Source organism: Otolemur garnettii, unplaced genomic scaffold, assembly GCF_000181295.1.
Source record: "Otolemur garnettii isolate 467f Iridium unplaced genomic scaffold, OtoGar3 scaffold00191, whole genome shotgun sequence".
NCBI lineage: Eukaryota > Metazoa > Chordata > Mammalia > Primates > Galagidae > Otolemur > Otolemur garnettii.
This window is the reverse complement of record NW_003852586.1, coordinates 2,015,626-2,024,464: the sequence shown is the minus strand read 5'-3', so window position 1 is coordinate 2,024,464 and position 8,839 is coordinate 2,015,626.

Here is an 8,839-nt window from a genome sequence, read left to right as displayed (position 1 = left end):
TGACACGTACACGCCCACAGTGGTCTCTACTGCTCCTCTCAGTGTCCGCAGCCGATTTCTATGTTTCCAGTTTTCTGACACGTACACGCCCACAGCGGTCTCTACTGTTTATCTCAGTTTCCCCAGCCGATTTCTGTGTTTCCAGTTTATTGACACGTACACGGCCACAGTGGTCTCTACTGCTTCTCAGTTTCTGCAGAATCAGCAGTAATGTCTCTTTTTCATCTCTGATTTTATTTATTTGCCTCTTCTCCCGTTTTTCTTAGTCTGGCTAAACATATGTAAATTTTGTTTATCATTTCAAAAGACCAATGTGTTGTTTCATTCAGGTTTTATATATTTTTGGTTCTAATTTAATTTATTTCTTCTCTGATCTTTACTATTTCTTCTGCTAATTTGGGTTTGGTTTGCTCTTTTCTAGCAGTTTATGTCGCATCATTAGGTGTTTATTTAAAGTCTTTCTATTTTTTTATATAGGCACTGAGTAGTATAAACTTTCCTCTTATTTCTACCTGCTATATCTCCAAGGTTTTGGCATTTCGTCGTTCCATTACCTCTTCACTGGACACTAATTCAGGAAAATGTTGTTCAATTTCTATGTGCTGTACAGTTTCTAAAGTTCCTTCTGCTTTTGATTTCTAGTTTTATTCTTTCATTCTCAGCGTGGACGCTTATGATTTCAATGTTTTTGAATTTTTAAAGATTCATTTTGTGACCTATTTTTTATTCTTAAGAAAGATCAACGATCTCAGGAGAAAAAAAAGTGTATTCTGGGTGGTGCTGATAACTCAGTGAGTTGGGCACAGGCCACATACACCAAGGCTAGCAGGTTCAAACCCAGCCCAGGCCAGCTAAAACAACAATGACAACTGCAACAAAAAAATAGCCTGGCATTGTGGCAGGCACCTGTAGTCCCAGCTACTTGGGAGGCTGAGGCAAGAGAATCGTTGAAGCCTGAGAGTTTGAGGTTGCTGTGAGCTGTGACGTCACAGCACTCTACCAAGTGTGATAGCTTGATACTCTGTCTCCAAAAAAAGAAAAAAAAAGTGTATAGCTATATCATCTGCAGTTATAGAGGATACATTCTGTGACTGCCTAGAGGTCCTGCTCAGTCTAGACTTGAGTGCAAGTCTCTGTTACTAACTTTCTCTATGTACCATCTGTTCTGTGCTGAAAGTAGAGTGTTGAGGTCTTCAATGATTGTTGTTTAGGGGTCTATCTCTCTCTCTCTTCAATGATTGTTGTTTAGGGGTCTATCTCTCTCTCTCTTTAGCTTTGAAAATATTTGCTTTATATATTTGAGTGTGCCAGTGTTGAGTGCATATATGTTTAGAATTGTTATCTACTCTCACTGATAATGACCTTTCTGTCTCTTTTTATAGTATTTTGTTAAAATACATTTTATCTTATAGAAGTACAACTACTCCTGTCATTTTTGGTCTCCATTGGCATGGTATGTCATTTCCTTTTATTGATTTTTAGTCTATGTGTGTCTGTAAAGGTAAAGTGGGTTTCTTACAAACAACATATAATCATGTCTTGTTTTTATATCCATTCAGCCACTCTCCATCTCTTGATAGGGATACATTACTGCCATGGTTTTACGTGATTTAGGAATGTTGTGTGATTCTCTCTTTTGTCTTTCTTTGCTATCTTTGTGTAAAGTGATATTCTCTGTAAATGTGTTTTAAGCTCTTGCTTTTCATCTCTTGTGTAGCTGTTGTAGGTTTTTAGATTTGAGGTTACTATGAGGATTCCAAAACATATAACCGATTATTTTAAATTAACAAGGCTTACAAAAAATAAGCAAGCTAAGAGAAAGCTAAAAGAAATTTTACAATTTAACTCCGTCCAGAGGGATCACCTCTGTGGTTTATCTTACAAGGGTACAAGTGAATCCTTCTAAGAGTAGAATATAAACGTCTTAACACAATAACTAAGAAAATGACATAAAGGCTATGTTAACCAGTTTGATGAAAATATTTCAAATTGTATATGAAAACACCCTACTGTACCCCATGATTGCATTAATCTACACAGCTATCATTTAATAAAAAAAAAATAACTCCATCTTCTCCTGTGATGTTTGGACTCTGTGTTGTCATCATTTGTATCTTTTTGTACTGCCTCCTAGAAAGGTGTTGCAGTCTTTGTTTCTGATAAGTTGATCTTTTAGTCTTCTTCCTCAAGGTATTAGTGGTTTATACACCATGATCACAACAACAGACTATTCTGTATTTCTTCGCTTATTTTTACCAGTAAGTTTCAGATCTTCAGATGATTTCTTATTTATTATCATTCTTTTCTTCTATGTTGAAAAACTCCTTGTGATATTTCTTATGGGAAAAGTTTCATGCACATGAAATTCTTTAGCTTTTGTTTATCTGGGAAAGTATTTATTTATTTATTTATTTCAGGTTATACTATTCTAGGATAAAGTGTTTTTTGTTCAGCCTTTTGAATATATCATTCAAAAGTGTACCACCCTCTCTTAGCTTATAAAGTTTCTACCCTGAAGTCCCCTGGTAGATATATTGGAGTTCCTTTGTATGTTTTTTTTTTTTTTCTTTTCCAAATACCCTTCCTCCTCCCATGTTTTTATATTATTTTTATTTTACATTTTTAGTTTTTGTTTTGCTTCCTTTGGACTTTTTCTTCATCTGTGATCTTTGGGAGTTGATTGCTAAATGCCCTGAAGTATTCTTGTTTGGGTTAAATCTGCTTGATGTTCTATAAACTTTTTGTACCTAAATATTGATATTGTTTTCTACATTTCTTTGAATAAACTTTCTTCTCCAACCTCTCTCTTTACCTCCTCTTTAAGGCGAATGTCTAAGATTCTCCTTGTGAGGCTGTTTGCTACATCTTCTAGGTGTGCTTCATCTTTGTATTCTTTTTTTCTTTTGACTGTGTGATTTCATGTAGTCCATGTTCAAGCTCATCTATTTTTTATTCTGCTTGATTTATTCTCCTATTGAGAGGGTATGTTGCATTTTTCAGTTTGCTGCTTGATTTTTCAGTTCTGGAATTTCTGATTGATTTTTTGAATTATAATATCTTTGTTATATTTCTCTTATTACCTTCTGAACTCCTGCTCTGTGTTATCTTGAAGTTCAGTGAGCTTTTCCAGAACAGACATTTTGTATTTTCTGTCTGAAACTCACATGTCTCCATTACTGCCATATTGGTCACTGGTCCCTTCTCTAGTCCATTTGGTCATGTTACATTTTCCATGATACTCTTCATACTTGTGGATGCCTGTCAACATTCTAAACTGTGCATTCTGAGTTTGTCCTTTTCCTTCTGCAGAAGGCTTCCAAGGTATTCACAGGAAATTGAGTGTTGTGATCTGAGTCTTTGGCTGCTGCTGCCCTTTCAGCAGGAGAAGGCAGCCCACCCCCAGTAATGCTGTGACTCTTGCAGACTCCTCATTGGTGGATTTGGGTAAGCAGAATCCCTTAGATTACCAGGCCAACCAAATCTTTCACTCTCACTTTCTCAGAAACAGAAAAGGTCCTAATCTCACTGGCTGTGCTGGGCTGCCTGAAATAGGGGAAGGGGTGACATGAGCAGGGACTGTGCTGGGTCACATGTGAGCCAGACTCACCCACGGCCTATGGCAACTACCACCCAGTATTGCTGCTGTTTGCTCAAGGCCTCAGTGCTCTTTTGTCCATTGATGGTGGATCCTGCCACTTTCCCTTCAGTGCAGCAAGTTCCCTTCTGTTCCAGGATGGGTCTAGGAGCTTGAAAAGGTACAGAAAATATACTGTTGTAAGGTCTTTATGCTAAAGATGATACTAATTGTTAACTTTATATATGGCCACTAGAAATAAAAAAGAATATATAGTAAGCCAATAAAAATATAAAATAAAATCATAAAAAAACCTACTGCAAGTGAAGCTAGAAAAAAGAGAAGAAGAAAGAGATGAGATAAATAAAAAACAAATAGTGAAATGAGAGAAATCAACTCAAACATGAATAATAACATTATATGTAAATGTTCTAAGTACCGTAATTAAAAGTATTAACCCAGATGAAGGTAGACTACATTCTTCTTAGTAAATCATCACAAGAATGGAGAAGCAAGATTCCAATGTATTCAATTCTAGTATGAAGTCAGTAGATGAGCTAATACAAAGGGTGGGGTTAGGGGAATGAGGTAATGGATAGAGGGGAAGGGGGTGGGGGTGACAGCATATGGCACATCTCTGGGGGTGGGACACAAGTATAAGAGGTATTCTATCTAACAAATACAATCAGTGTAACCTAATTCTTTGTACCCTTAATGAATCTCAAACAATAAACAAAAAAATTTTTAAAATAAAATGAGAATACACATACCATGCTAATGCTAATACAGTAAAGTAGGAGTGGCTATATTAATATCAAGTATAGTAGATTTATTGGGGAAAGAGTATTACTAAGGAAAAGAAGGTCATTCTGTCATTAAAGGTGTCAGTTCATCAAGAAAATATAGCAATAATATGTATATATTTGTAAAGCAGCAGAGCACCAAAATAAATAAGACAAATTGATGAAAATTAAAGGAGAAATATACACATTCATATTGTAATTATTATATCCCTAACAGTAACTGATAGAAAAAGCACATAGAAAATCGATAAGGAAATAAAAGTCTATATTTTTTACTAAGCAACTGGGAAAATTATATGTTCTTGTTATATTTTATAAGACATCACATATTTCTTCAAGATACTTTGTCTGATTTTTTTTTTGCCTGTATCAATTCTATAAAATCTTTTTCTCTTTTCTTGTTTTCATTTTGTGGTGTATTTTTGTCTAAGTCTTTATTTTTGTTTAATTATCTTCACATTAACCTTTGGTAGAATTTCAATCTGAATGTGTAACTTTTATTTCAGAGCTTTCATTTAGATAATTTTAATAATGAATTTTAAATAATTCCATATATAAAGTTTGATAAATAATTACTAACAAAGATATTGAAGATTATAATATGATCCTTTATACGTTGCCTGCTCATTGTTCCTTATAGCTGTTACTTCCATTCTTTTCATTCTCTTAAATTTCTTTGCACTGCTATTTTTAAATTAATCATTAAATTATTAATTATTAAATTGTTAATTATTAAATAACAATATTACTTTATATACTTTAATCTTTATATAAAATGTTATATGTGTGCACAGTTTTCCACATGGCATGTGGCTTAATAACATGTATAGTGACTCTTGTTTTTCCCTATCTCGTTTTATTCACTTCCATTTTGGCATTGTCAAGGATTGCTTCTTGTGGAAATTATTTCTGCTCAAATCTTTGTCTCAGTCTCTGTTTCAAAACAGACCTCAAATCAGGTCATGCTGAGACAGTTTCCGGCCTTATGGCTGTAACCTCCAGTGCAGGAGAGGTGGGCAGGGCTGTCATTCAGCCTGGGGTCCAGTTACAGTCACTGAGACTCTCAGTAAATTGTGATCTGGTACAGATGAAGAGGAGGATGGATTACCTTATGCAAAATCAGCACTTGAGAAATATAAAGGCAGGAATTATTATAGAATTGGAATTAGTTTACATTCCATACAGAGAACCATCCAGTATAATTTATCTGTTAATAAAAAACTACAACCCTGAAGGTTGTGGAGAGAGACAAGATGTCTGACCAGAGACATTGGCTACCAGATCTCAGAAAGAAGGGAAAGTTTTAGGTGAAAAGAGAAAACAAAAACACAGCCAAAGTATAATTCCAAGGTAAAGGTGTCAGAACCTGCCAGAGTTCATGGGAAGCAGTTGCAGAGCAGAACAAGAAGGAAGAGTGAAGATCAACTCAGAGGGAGCTGGTGGGAGCCTGGTGAATGAACAAGGTGGGAGCTTCTGTTCTCCCTCCAGGCTTCTGAGCTGCTGGAGAACCTTTCTACACTCGTGAGCCAAAAGCTGCTACTGCCAGTGAGCTGAGACCTTCCTGAGGACAAAGCAACTTTGGGGTGCTTCCTGTCACCACAGACCTGAGCCAGAAGGCAGGTGTCCAACTACTTCCCCAGAAGGTGTGCTTTTGTCCTTCCCAGAGGTTTAGGCTCCTCGGTATTTGGTACTCATCCTCTCATTCCACCCAAACATTTTCCAAGTCTGGTACAGACTGTGGGAGCTATGGAGGCTGGGGGATCCCAGGACATTAGTGTGACCCTGAGTCTGGACATTCCAGGTGGAATACATTCCTAAAGACATTTTTGCTTTTTTAACTGTGTTGTCATGGGAAAATATCCTTTGCAAACATTAATGCAATCTCTCAATTAAATTGATTATTTTTAATTTCTGGATATATATATATATCCAGAATATATTATCTGGATAATATATTATCTCTATTATAATATGTTATCTCTATATTATAATATATTATCTCTATTAGAATATAAATATCTAAATATATTTGCCCCCAAAAATATTTCCAAGAGAACTGCAACCACTCTTATCAAAGTCAGCACATGAGCATGTATGCACACACACTCACATACACACGGTCACACATGTGCACACAAACATTCACATGCATGCCCATACACTCACATACCCGCTCAACACATGCTCACACATGCGCACACAAACCTTCACATGCATGCCCACACATGTGCACACACACACTCACACACATGCTCACACACACATACCTGTGCAACACATGCTCACACACACTCACTTTCTCACAGGCCCATTTCTCTGTCTATGCACTGTCCAGTATGAAGAGAAAAGAGATAATCTTGTTTTTAATTTTCACTGTACCATGATGTGATGGAAAGAACAGCATGCTATTTTTAGCTGATACATGTTCAAATTTTAGCTTTGTTAGACAACATACATATACATTTTTTATAACCAATAATGAGAAATATGTTTAAACTTTAATGTATTTATTTATATCATTATTATAACGTTCAAAAAGTGCTAGTTTTATGTAGAAAAGGCCTGTCTCACTAAATATTAAGGGAACTAGTGATTATAACATAGCTGCAAAATTCCCTGTTAAATACATGTGTGAGTTCATCTTGAGTTTGTATATCTATACGTAGTATATGTATATGAGTAACTTGTTTTATAATGTATGTTTCATATTTTAATTGCATATATGTTATATATTTGTATAAATATAACGCAAAATATATATACAAACATATGTATATGAACTTTATTTTTATTCTATCAACAAAATGAAGAAAATCCTCATAATCTGTACTCACACCTATCCAGCACTATTAGCCACTATCCACTGGAGGGCAGCACATCCATTAAAATATAGTTCTTGACGAAAAAGCATCCTATGTGATAGGTTTTAACCTAAGGACTAACATTTATAGCTATCAAAGGATACACATTTGCATATTGTAGTTTTGAAGGTGCTTTTACACACACTTCCTTTTCAAATTAATCCCTCACTTCCTAAGTAAAATTTTAATATATTCATCATAGAAATGCTATAATGAAATAAATATATAATATGTTAGATGAAGAGGAATAATGTGGGGGAAATGAAAGATGGGCAAAAGAAAATGGATTGGGGAGTGGACTGTGCAGTTACATGGGGTGTTCAGGGAAGTCTTCTACCAAGATGATCTTTGAACTGGCCCAGTGAATTAGTCCCCAGAGTATCAGAGGGATCAACACAAGTGCAGGGATGAGCTCTGGCCTAGAGGCAGGGTCGTTTCTAACAAGTGTTAGATAGTAAAGAGCCAGGCAAGCCTGAGGATGAGATTCTAGGAAGTAAGGTAAGTACAGGTAGGTAAGACTGTCCAGTACCTCATGGGCCATTGTAAGAATATTCACTTTAATTGTCTATGTTTAGTAAATGCAAAGATATGTGCATCCCATATCCTATGAAAAGCCAGTTCTGTTTTGAGGTATCTAATTTAGAAAAAATGTTTCATATCTTCCTGGGGAAATAGGTACAATAATATTCTATGTAGCATAGTTTTAGTGAAAATATGGAAACAACCTGATTATTTACCATAGGGAAATATTTACCATTGGGAAACACTAAAAGGGTAAGTGGTTCTATACTGTTTTCATAAAACAACTATAGACATGTTTGAATGAACAAAACAGGTGCAGGAAAGTATATGTCATTTAATTTAAAACAAAACTTAAAAACAGAACAAGGTCACATACTGTGTTTCTCTCTTTCTGAAACTATGTAACATAAACTGATAACAGTTGTTATCTATGGGAAGGGGATTGGTCAGTAATTTTTTCTGTATAATTTGAACCTGAAAAATAATTACATGTTGACTAGAAATAAGTTTTTTAATTTATAAAAGAATATTGACTTTGAATGAAAGGGGTGTCACAAGAAGATTCTAAGGAGGGAGTGACATTATTTGAATTATGACCAGATGAGTTTTCTGGTTCCTGGAGCGAGAGTGGGGGGCAAGAGTCAGAGCAGGAAGGATGAGTAAGGACTTTTTTTCAACAATCAAAGCATTTGCTACCAGAAGTTTGGAAAAATGCATTCGTGGAAGATGTGAGAATAAATAGGTCAGATTTTGGATATAATTTGAAAGTAGTGTTACAGATTCCAGAGAATGGAGAGGGAGAATGATTCTGAGCTCACTTTACTTCAGTAACCAGCTCGATGGAGTGGACGGTCGTGCAGAGGAGCACGCAGGTGTGAGAGGTCGGAACCGGGAGCTCCCGGCAGGACACGGCCCACATGGGTGCGCTGAGCACACTGCTGGAGGTAAGGAATTTGGGTTCAGAGAAAAAATTCAGAATGGAAATGTAAGCTTGGAAGCCGTCATCTCAATGCTGAGTAATCTCATCTGCCGAGAAGGTGAAGGTAAAGACCCAAAAACAGAGTCCCGGAAGAATTCCG